General features: G+C 46.1%; 1 non-coding gene across 1 annotated transcript; it reads right to left on the reverse strand.

Annotated features, from left to right (window-relative positions):
• Positions 1-408: 408 nt before the first annotated feature.
• On the reverse strand, positions 409-481 carry TRNAG-CCC (transfer RNA glycine (anticodon CCC)). The gene has a single exon. It is a non-coding gene; the product is annotated as a tRNA-Gly (tRNA).
• Between the last annotated feature and the right edge of the window lie 11877 nt (positions 482-12358).

The following is a 12358-nucleotide window of genomic DNA, read 5'->3' on the forward strand; positions in this document are numbered from 1 at the left end:
GCTAAGAATGGTTTTTACGTGTTTAAATGGTTGGGAAAATCAACAGACAAATAATACTTCACGTCGTGTGAAAACTATACTAAATTCAAGTTTCAGTGTCCATAAAGTGTCATTGTAACAGCCACCCGCATTCATTCACGTAATGTCTGTGCTGCTTCCCCACCAGCACAGCAGAATTAAGTAGCTGGAAGCAGAACTTTTGACCAGCAAAGTCTACATTACTAACTGTCTGGTCCCTTACAAAAGGAAAATTGCCAAACTCTGTTACACTATTCAACTAATCTGCTGACTGTCTACCATGTTCTTCTTTTTTTTAAAAGTGTTTATTTGCTTGCACCGGGTTGCAGCACACAGGCTCCTAAGCTGTGGCATGTGAACTCTTAGTTGTGGCACACATGTGGGATCTGGTTCCCTGACCAGGACTCGAACCTGGGCCCCCTGCATTGGGAGTGCAGAGTCTTAACCACTGAGCCACCAGGGAAGTCCCTACTGTGTTCTTTCTTGGCTTCTGCTTTTTCCTGTTCTCTGTGCTGCGGTTCCTATCCTAATGGACCTTACACTGTAGAGGCAGGCAGACATGAACAATTATATCACAGAGTACCGAGTGCTGTGAACTAGAAAATGAAAATAATCACAAACACTTGGTGCTTCCTGTGTGCCGAGCACTGCTCTAAAGATCATGTACGCGTTAACTCATCTCATCTTCACAATAACCCTAGAAGTGTTAAAACGATTTTTAGAAAAGCCGCCGAGAGGCAGCTTCATTTTTTTTCTTAACACTTTTAAAACTATTCAGTTTTATTAATTAACATATGTTAAGTACACACATAATCTAAATAAAGCCTTTCAAACTCCACTGTGTGGTCCTCCATCAAAATACAGATTATTCAAAACATTCTCGTTCTTCTCATATAAGGATCTGAGAATCGTGATTTCTATGGTTTACAAAAGTGAGGCTAATCATTTAGTAAACATGGGTGTAAATTAATTTTATGACCTATACTTTTCTTGGGTAACCATGAGATTCGTACAGGTATCTAAAATGAACACGTCAGACGTTTTATTCAACTCAGTTAACAAAGGGACCAGTACAATGTTACAAGTGGTTCCAAGGAGCACTCAAAGAGCCTAGACATAGAGAATAAGGAATTCTGAGATCAACTGAGAAACAGATGCAAAATAGATGTAGGGTCAAGGCAATAATCAGTTGCACCCTATCTGACACAGGCACATTTCTATGGACAGCAATCACTTTCATTAGTATCAGTTTTCTAGAATTTACCGAGTTGAAGGAATTGGAAGGTGAAAGATGGAGATAACAGAGGTGGGGGAGCTGATCTGAGCACTCATGGAACTTTTTTTCTGTCTATTTCACTCTTCCACAGTCCTTTTCTGACAGAAGTCAGTACTACAGTGAGTCCACAAAATATATCTTTTATAGATTGAAGATGTCCTTGATGACATCATGTATATTTACTTATGTTTCCAGACTTTATCGATTTTTTTCAATATTTATTTTTATTTCTTATTTAATTTATTTATTGGCTGCTTTGGGTTTTCATTGTGGCATACGGGCTTTCTCTAGTTGCGGTGAGCAGGGGCTACTCTTCATTGTGGTGTGCGGGCTTCTCATTGCGGCAGCTTCTCTTGTTGTGGAGCACAGGCTCCAGGCGTGCGGGCTTCAGTGGTTGTGGCTCACGGGCTCTAGAGTGCAGGCTCAGTATTTGTGGCGCACGTGCTTAGTTGCTCCCTGGCACGTGGGATCTTCCCGGACCAGGGCTTGAACCTGTGGCCCCTGCATTGGCAGGCGGATTCCTAACCACGGCGCCACCAGGGAAGCCCCTTATGGATTATTATTATCCCTGCTTTGTAGATGAGGAATCTAGAGAAAGTCATCCTGCCCCAGGATGTGGGCATCCTGCCCGTAGCATGTGGCCAAGTCAGGCTTAGAATCCAGACAGGCACAGGCGCCTGTGCTCCACGCCTGTCGAGAACAAGGCTGGTCTGCACAACCTACTCCCTCGGGCAGGTCACCTGGGATTTGCACAGTCCCCATGGGGCACTCCCTTCTCTCCCATTGAAGAGGCAACTTGAAGCCTGCCTGAGGTATCACCTGGGGGTCTCCCTGACACTGGACAGTACTATGGACAGGATTGACTTCACTCTCCGTTCCCTGGTTTATGGAAAGTCCAGTGTCCTCCAAGATCACCGAGAGTTCTTCTTATGGTAGGCTTGCATCCAGCTTCCTTCCTCCAGGAAATTCTGTTTGTTTCTTTTAACTGAAGTACAGTTGATTTACGATGTTGTGTTACCTTCTGCTGTACAGCAAAGTGATTCAGTTATACATATACATACATTCTTTTTTTTAAATATTCTTTTCCGTTATGGTTTATCCTAGGATATTGACTATAGTTCTCTGTGCTCTACGGTAGGACCTTGTTGTTTATCCATTCTGTATATAAAAGCTTACATCTGCTAACTCCAACTTCCCACTTCATCCCTCCCCTACCTCCTCTCCTCCTTGGAAACCACCAGTCCTTCTTCTTCACTCTGAATCTAATGGCTGTTTCTATCTCTCTATACTTGAATTGACTCAACTAGGTACTTTAGCATCTTTTGGGGGGGACCGCCCTGCTCCTACGCAGCACAGCATGTGGGATCTTAGTTCCCTGACCAGGGATTGACCCCATGTCCCTTCCAGTGGAAGCGTGGAGTCTTAACCACTGGACTGCCAGAGAAGTCCCCCTTAGCATCTTTTTAAAGCAATCTTCACCAAAGTAGTAATAGTAATATAATAGTAATGATATAGAAATCCTGTGGTTGTAGAACAAGTTAGCATCACAGGAATGCAATAACTTAAATTTGAATATTAGACATGCCTGGTAATACCTAGTACCTACTAAGTGCTAACATGCTAGATACTACCTTTGTATTTATATACACAGTAAACCCCTCCGTAGGAAAAGTATGGAGTCCAAAATTTTCAGTCCCCCAAAATGCAGCATTGGTTAATGAAAGGGCTGGGGTGAGCTTGCACCACCCGCTGGCCAGGCATGCCTGAGGTCTAGCTGATCCCATCATCCTGTGACTGGGTACCATCCACGTAGCGGCGACTGATCGCTCTGGCTTACCTGTCGATGGGGTCAGCCGCCCATCCTGGCCCTCCAGGATGGTAGCAGCAACTTCAGGAATCTCCTAGTCAGATGGTACCAAGGAGATGGGCAGGGAGAGCCCAGGGGATGAAAGTGTCCTTCTGTATTCTGAGCTGTGTCACCCACCCCCCCCCCAGAGAAAATACGAATCTGAGCCCAGCACAACGTGAATGTAGTTTACACTACTGCACTATATACTTTAAAATGGTTAAAAGAGTAAATTTTATGTTACATATATTTTACCACAATTTAGAAAGAACTTGGGGACTTCCTAGGTGGTGCAGTGGTTAAGAATCTGCCTGCCAATGCAGGGGACACGGGTTCCATCTCTGCTTGGGGAAGATCCCACATGCCTCAAAGCAACTAAGCCCGTGAGCCACAACTATGGAGCCTGCGCTCCAGAGCCCGTGCGCCACAACTACTGAAGCTCGTGTGCTTAGAGCCCGTGCTCTGCAGCAAGAGAAGCCACCACAATGAGAAGCCCATGCGCCACAATGAAGAGTAGCCCCCGCTGGCCCCAACTAGAGTAAGACCGGGTGCAGCAACGAAGACCCAATGCAGCTAATTAATTAATTAATTAATTAAAATAAAAATAAAAATAAGAACTTTAGCCCAACACTTGTTGAGAATGGGAGCTGGGCAGAGGATGGAAGCCAAGTACCAATTCTCTTACATATTTTTAAGATATTTATTTATCTATTTGGTTGTGCCGGGTGTTAGTTGCAGCAGGCAGGCTCTTTAGTTGTGGCAGGTGGACTCCTTAGTTGCAGCATGGGAATCTAGTTCCCTGACCAGGGATCAAACCTGGGCCCCCTGCATTGGGAGCGTGGAGTCTTATTCACTGCGCCACCAGGGAAGTTCCCTGAATTTGCTGTATTGCAAAGTGCATCATGGTGGGATTTGCAGACAGCAGCCGTGGTGACCTGACTCTGGAGTCCCCATTGCACAGACCTCACTACCATTCCACCTCTTACTTTACCTATTTCCAGCAACAATAACAAACAGAAAACCCACATTCCTTCCTCTTTATTATGCTCAATGATGCAATAATTTCTCCACCGAATCTGTCTTTTCAGACTCTGTCCCATCTTTTAAAACCTAAATGTCCCTTCAAGGTATTTTCCTAAACAAAAACAGTTCCCTCCTTCAGAGGGATTCCTGCAAAGGACTTTAAAAAGAAAATCTCAGTATTGAAAGATGACCTTGAGTCCACTCTAATCTATATTTTCAAACAATTGCTTTCATACTTTAGTGCTCTAAGTGTTAATTAGGAATAAATTACTTATATTATTATGCCCCCACCTCCCACTCCTGCTCCAGTGGCGGAGAAGCAGGGTTTTAATTTTCTAATTCTGCACATGTGTTAGATTACAAATCGTTCTTGAGGCTCAGGAGTACTGTTTATGCGTTGTCTCCTCACAACCACAGCTCCAGACAAATGCTTGTTGGATCCAGCCAACTAGAGAGACTTCTCTCCTGAACTTCCTCGCTGGGACTTGGTATCGCAGAGCTGCTCTGAGATTGGCCGAATAAGTAAGGTCTCGCCTCGTCCTCCAAGGCACTGGTTTCTGACCCCTGGCAGAAAATGCTGGCCAAGTTGTGATTTGATAGGGAACAAAACCCAGGAGGAGCTGTGATTCAGGTCCCACTGCCCCAAACTTAGTATGGAATGCTTTGTTTCCTAAACCTCCAAATTTATCTTGTCAACCTTCTTGCCTTTTTTTTTTTTCTTTTTTTTTCTTTGCAAAAGTGAGACCCAGAAGGGCCATAGCTGCTATCAAACCTCACGGGACCATCACAGGACCACCTCACTTAATTTCTCAAATTAGTACCTCTGGGTTTTGTTTGTTTGTTTGTTTTTCACTTTCTTTTTTTTAAACAAATTTATTTATTTATTGGCTGCGTTGGGTCTTTGTTGCTGCATATGGGCTTTCTCTAGTTGTAGTGAGCAGGGGCTACTCTTCGGGGGCTACTCTTCGTTGTGGTGTGCTGGCTTTTCATTGCAGTGGCTTCTCTTGTTGTGGGGCACAGGCTCGATGCATGCAGGCTTCAGAGTTGTGGCCCACAGGCTCAATAGTTGTGGCTCATGGGCTCTAGAGCACAGTTTCATTGTGGCACACAGGCTTAGTTGCACCGCAGCATGTGAGATCTTCCTGACCAGGGCTCGAACCCATGTCCCTTGTGTTGGCAGGTGGATTCTTAACCACTGAGCCACCAGGGAAGTCCCAGTACCTCTGGTTTTAATGGTGCAGAAAAGATTCAAGCTCAGAACATCAAGGAAGAATATTGGCCTGGCGAGTCCACATTCACTGGACTTCAAAATTCATAGCCTTCCAAGGAAAGGGCTGAAATCAGAACTGGGCTGAACAGCTTGAGATGCTGAGGAAAAGGACTAAGCAGAAGCTGATCAAAGACATCTCACTTTCTGCTGATCAGAAAACATCATTGTTGCCAGAGGGCAGGACCCTTAGAGATGATCTAGTCCCATATCCTTATTTTGCAGATGTGAGACGTGGGCAGCCAGGGGACCTGTCCAAGGCCACATGGTAATTCTGTGGCAATGACAAGCCTGTTAGCAGCGATAGGTATCCTTTCCACTCAACCAGCTTACCTTTCCTAACGTATAGAAGGAAAATAAAAGATGCCACTAAGTTTTAAAGAGAAGTTGCTTGGTTGCTTTTTTGCTTGTTCAATTAAAATATGGTTATTTACAATATTGTGTTAGTTGAGAAGAAGTGGCTTATTTTGATAAATATATTGTAGTCTATGTGAATGGCGCCACCTGGAGTTGTGACCAGTTCCTGTGGCCATTCATGGTGCCCTGATAAAGGGACATGTTTTAAAATTGAGAGATAGAGTCTGTATGAGGAAAATTGCACCAAAGTAGACAAAGCTTTCAACAGCAATGTTGGAAGAAAAGATAGGAGGAGAGGTTACTCTTGTAGGCCTGTTACAAAAAAAGGATCAAGTTTGTGGCTGAAGAAGAGGATGTAATTTGCCTGATTTTCTGGTTGTGACTGTCAGGCTCCTGTCAGCCTCACAGTTAAAAAGCTGCTCCCCCTTTGCTTGGTCCTGGGGCCAGTCCTCCACCCCACACTAAGCCTATCTTGTGGGTCCCGAGGCCCTTTCTCAGGGCAGCCCTGGCCTCTGCTGACTGCACCTACGTGAACAATGATGGCTCTCCCTTCCTGACCTGGGCTGGCTTTACTCATCCTAGTGGGTGCAGCTTTGGCTGCAGCCCAAGGGAGATAACCTTGAGAAATGGAAATTCCAGAAAGTTGGGGAAATATTTTCACAAACAGTAGAATTAGTTTGAGTTTGAGAAATGGGGAAGTGGGTGAGTGAGAGAGAGTTGAGCTGTGGGTAGTAAAGGGAACAGAAGAGGAATCAGTCTGACTGGCCACTTAAAAGAAGCTGCCTCAAAATGTGAAAATAATTTGCAGAGGAATGTTTACACAAAAACTAATCTAAAGAAAAAACAACTTACATGCCAGAATCTAAATGTCACTTGTTCCCAGAGGGAATGAGCTCAGAAGTTAAAAGGAGGGGGAGCCTCTCCAACTATTAAATGTATTTTTTTAAAAGGCTCCTTTGGGTTTGAATTGGTTCCAGGAAGAACACAGGCTCTCATCCCCGGGGAGGTATCTCTGCAGATGCTAAGAGGAGGGCTGAGAAGCTCCATGTTCTGAACCGGGGTGGCTGGTGCAGAGCACAGAGAGGTCAGCCAGAAATATTCTGTCAATGGTGGTTTCAGCCGATAAATTCAGCCAGATTTTGAGATCAAACATCTGGACCTTGAGAAACTCCCACCAGGACTGCTTTTGTTTATCATACTTTCCTGGCCATTGGCGTTCACAGAGTGATATCAGAGAGAGAACTTACAAAGTGTGTCCAAGTTTGCAAAGGTACAATCTTAGGAACGGAAAACAGCTATGGTGTCGGTTTGAAAGGGTCACACACAAACCACCATGGGCATTCTTAATAGGCACTGCCTGAGCAGTGAAGGAAGTTGAAATACAGCTGCCCAAATGCAGACAGCTAACTGGGCACCAAAGGAGAGAGAAGAACCAGGCTTCCCAGTCGAGTTCTTTTATTATAAACTCTATCCTATGGTATAGAAGTCGGGCTTGTATGTATAAAAGTGGCTTCCAAAATCAAGTTGATTTATACACTAAGTGCACAAAGAGACACCTCATGTCCCCAGGCACCACACAGAATCCAGAGCTGGAAGCAACTTGTCACCATCTAAGGTCATCCAATCAAAAGGGAATCAGGAAGACGCTGATTCAAGAAGGGGAGCTTGCTCCCCAGGAAGCATGAGTTAAGGGCCTGGGGAGGCCTCTCTTATCGGTGCAGTAATTTCAGGAGGCTCCCACTTCCCCTTTTGCAAAACCTCTGACTTCCTCCCCCCTCTACAGGCCAGCGCCTAAAGTTCTACCTCTAAAGCTTCATTTGTTTGCTTCTGAACCCACCTGTGTAGCTGTGTTTTAGGTAAGCAAAGGCTGGAGGTATTAATTTTACTGCAGGTGATTTAAAGGGAGTACTGATAATTCCACCCACCCCTCTCTCTAGTCCCTCCCCACATCTTCACCTGGGAATGCACTTCCCTCCTCACCTCCCCCTTGTTTTGTTTTGTTTTGTTTTGTTTTTTTCTGCCCCTCCATTGTTTTGTATCAAGAAGTCTCCAAAGTAATTACTGAGATCAGTGTGTAGTCTGCTACTGCTGAGTCTTCAGCACTTTCCATTCCCTCAACAAACCCTCCCCAAGAGGCTTCTGCCATCCAGGCGGTGAGCTAAGTATTAGGGACTCAAAGGCCAGTCCTGGTCCCTCTATAACCTGGTGGGTGGAGTCAGAGAGTAAAGTACTAAGAACAACTTGTAATGAGGGCCCCGTGCCCAGGGGAGGGGGCCTATGCAGGAGGCTTTGCTTGGAGATCTAGCAGGAGACAGCCCTGCGGGTAGGATTCCAGGGAGAGGGGATCAGAAAGTTCACTCTGTGGGAGGTTGGGGTTAGCAGATGTAAGCTTTTATATATAGAATGGATAAACAACAAGGTCCTATTGTATAGCACAGGGAACTATATTCAATATCCTATGATAAACCACAATGGAAAAGAATATAAAAAAGAATGTATATATGTGTATAACTGAATCACTTTGCTGTACAGCAGTAATTTTTTTAAAATAAATGATTTAGTTGTTTGTTTTGTTTTGTTGGCTGTACCACATGGCATGCAGGATCCTAGTTCCCCTACCAGGGACAGAACCCGTGCCTCCTGCAGTGGAAGGTTGGAGTTCCCACTACTGGACCACCGGGGAAGTCCCTGTACAGCAGTAATTAACACAACACTGTAAATCAACTATACTTCCATTAAAAAAATAATAATGAAAGACAGTTCACTCTGAACCCAGGGGAAGCGTCTGCAGAGGAGTGGGGTGAGAGAGGTCATTTCTGGGGACCGCAGCAGTCGGGAAATGGCAGGACACCAAGTTGAAGGCAAAGGTGAAGGTCAAATCAGGAGGGGTTTGCCAAGCAGGCTAAGGCATCCCAGGGTCTGGACTTTAAGCTGGAGGAAATAGGAAGCCATTGAATGTTTTTAAGCAGAAGACAGAGATCATTGTGTTTCTTTTTATTTATTTATTTATTTATTTATTTATTTATTTATTTATTTATTGGCTGCGTTGGGTCTTCGTTGCTTCATATGGGTTTTCTCTAGTTGCAGAGAGTGGGGGCTTCTCTTCATTGTGGTGCGCGGGCTCCTCATTGCAGCAGTTTCTCTTGATGTGGAGCATGGGCTCGGCCTGTGGGTTTCAGTAGTTGCAGCCATGGGCTCAATAGTTGTGGCACATGGGCTTTGTTGCTCCACAACACGTGGGATCTTCCTGGGGCAGGGATCGAACCCTTGTCCCTTGCACTGGCAGGCGGATGCTTAACCACTGCGCCACCTAGGAAGTCCACAGTTGTATTTCTGATTTAGAGAATCACCTGGGATGGAGTGAGGATAGATTCCGGGAGAGGTGAGCCTGCAGGCAAATTAAACTGGGACCCAAAGTGGGTTTTTGGCAAATTTTGTCCCGCTTTGGTAAGTTCTAAATTCTAGAGAAAGTGGCCCCTGTGCAGAGACGAGCAATGATCCCTCAGAGGAGGATTCTACACGAGGCCTCGTCACTGTTCTCCTACAGACAACTGTGGTCCGTTTCCTGGGATTCTTCTTCAGTCCTCAAGCTCCAGGTAAGAGAAACTGAGACATTTCTAACACACCCTTATGGCAGTGGTTCCCAAAGTGTGATCCCCAGACCAGCAGCAGCCGCCGAGAGAATTCTAGAAAAGCACGTTCTTGAGCCCCCACCCCATACCCACGTATCAGAAACACAAGCCCCCCCAGGTGGCTCTGATGCAAGGCTAACGTTTGAGGACCACCACCCCGGGGTATCACGCACAAGAAGCGGTTGCAGGAGAAAACCGAACACCAGGTTCAGAAGAGTCCCTTTTTGTTTTTGTTTTTTTTTAAGAGAGAGAAAAGTGTCTGCTAAGCAGGGTAGAAGTTCCATGGGACAGACATGGAACTACTGCAATCATCATTTATTTAATACAAATCTAGGAAATGATTTTGAAAGCCTACTATGTGCACAACACTCACCAGGCACAGGGTTCCTGCCTACAGTACTATCCAGCCATCATCAACATCTGCATCATTTTTGAAAAACCCTTCTTAATGCTGGTAGTCACTTATCATCTACGTATGAGACCTCACAGGGCTTACTGAGCATGAAATTGGCACCCAACTGTCTGCCCTAAGGCTCTTGCCCTCAGGTTCTTGCCCTCGTGTGATTTACTGTCAAGTTGGGTCAGAACTTGAATACGAGAAGCAGTCAGTCACCCAAGGTGTCGTGTAATCATATGCTAAACTGTGACAAGGCTGCACAGGTCTTGTGAATCGGAGTCCTCCTCCAGCGTTAGTCACTCGGCCTTCATTCTCACTCCTTCCCCAAAGTCTTGGTTTTTTCTTTTGTTTCCTTTTGTTTTTCTGCTGCTGCATCTTAGTTCCCTGACCAGGGACCGAAACCAGGCCCCCTGCAGTGGAAGTGTGGCGTCTTAACCACTGGACCACCAGGGAGGTCCATCCTGGGTTTTTTTGTTTTTTTGTTTTTCTCTTTTTCCTTGATCCAGATGGTGGCAATTCCATTCTCCAAGATATGCAAAGTCAGGCCCCTTTCCATCTTTCTTCTCTCTTATTCTATCAGCAATTTCCTCGTCTGCTTTTCAAAGACCCCAAAGGGATGGTCAGGTCAGCCGGACGTCAGATGCTGCCCGAGTTTCCCAGGAATCTGACTCACGCTCTCTGAGGCCGTTGAGCCCGGAGTCCCCAGGCAGGGGCATCTGGCCGCACCTCTGGGGCTGTGAGTGAGGAAGCTGTAGTGCTCAGTGGTCAACCAGCCCCGAGGACTCAGGCCTCCTTGGGTTTGTCCCATGCAGGTGGGGAAAGCATCCTTCGGCGCCCTGACCCTGAGAACTCTGGCCTTTACCCCGGAGCCCTGCCCTCCCCCCACCCCCCCCAAGCTGTCATCTATCTCCCAGAGGGTGTGTTGAGGATACAGTAACAGACTCTAGGCAGGAGAGAAAAAGGCCCGTCCTACAAATAAACGGGCTGCTCCCGGATGAGGATCCATCCTTCCCACTCCCATCCCCTCATGCTTGTGACCGGCAGAGCAGAACAGAGCAGCCTCACACCAGGAATTACTGCAATCACAAGGTCACGGTCGATACCTGGGTCCATAAATACTCCCAGAGAGCTTTAGTCGTTGAATAGGAGCCAGGAGGGGAAAGACCGAGGGAGGGGGAGAGCTGGACGCTGGCTAGGGCTGGCTTGAAAATCTACAGTAAAAACAACAAAAAAGGAAGAAACTTGGCTTTCCTCCAAACTATGAAAATCTATAGAGGGAGTGGAGAAGGGAAGGGAAAGGGGTGATTCCCACAAAGGTACTCATTTTTTAGGGTGGTTATTCTGAACCTCAGAACATAGATCTGTCCCCCAAATGTTGTAAAAAGAAACCCAAGAGCTGGTACCACCAGAAGTTTCAAGATATCTGGCAGCACAGTCAGCATCAGAATTGCTGAAAGTTCAAAGAAGATGAGTTTTTGGCACCTTTGCAGGGGAGAATCTCAGAGAAGCAGGAAGAGAGAGCAGGGTTCCTGGGCTGCTAGGGCTGGGGACAAGGTCATATATAGTCTCCCTGGATAAGCAAGGACCACAGAGCAAGGAGATCACTTGTTGGAGGGGCTGCTTTGTGTGTTCTGGGGACCCTCGGGATCCTTGGGTCCTCACCCTCTTCGGGGATGCACTCTGGGTGGTACAGGCAGGTAGAAATGGTGGAGAAATGTGCTCGGGAGATGAAAAGCTCCATAAGGGAGCATGTTGCCTAAGAGCGTGGTGCCTAAATAAAGAAAGCCACGGTGCGCTGGTGACGGGGCCAGGGAACTGGTATTCTGCATTTTTGCCAGATGAGGGGAGGGCAGAGGGTGGGTCAGATGCGCTGTCACCAGCGAAGACAGCTTCCAGAGCAGCTTGGATGAATCATCTTGGCGCGCACACACTCACAAAGGTTAAATATGGAAGGTGGGGGTGGGGAGATGTCTGCTAACAGAAGCTAGATTTGGGGTACATAATTTTTGGACCTGGTGTGGCTAATTCTGTCTTCAATGATGGAGTTGTTTGGTTGCTTTTAAGTGAAACTCGAAGTGATTTACCTAAAGACAGACCACCACGAAGCTCCCGTCGTCAGAAGGCAAAGACCTAAGTTACTTAGGGTGATACGGTTAATGCGAGCAGCTAATCAGAAAACAAATTAGCTAACTGGGACATGGTCACACATTTTTTTTTTTTTAAGCTCTTTATTGGAATAAAATTGCTTTACACTCTTGTGCCAGTTTCTGCTGTACAACAAAGTGAATCAGCTGTATTTATACATAGATCCCCATATCCCCTCCCTCCCACGACTCCCTCCCACCCTCCCTATCCCAGCCCTCTAAGTCATCACCCATCATCGAGTTGATCTCTCTGGTCACACATTCATAACATCCAATGCTATTCATATCTTTGTTTTCCTTTTAAAATCAAGGTTCTTAGTTCCAGAGTGAGTTTGTGTTTACAGCTGATGTTCAGAGGAAAGAGCTGGAACACAGCCTGCCCTTCCCACACCTCCCTT

The sequence above is a fragment of the Hippopotamus amphibius genome, chromosome 10, assembly GCF_030028045.1.
Source record: "Hippopotamus amphibius kiboko isolate mHipAmp2 chromosome 10, mHipAmp2.hap2, whole genome shotgun sequence".
Taxonomy (NCBI): domain Eukaryota; kingdom Metazoa; phylum Chordata; class Mammalia; order Artiodactyla; family Hippopotamidae; genus Hippopotamus; species Hippopotamus amphibius.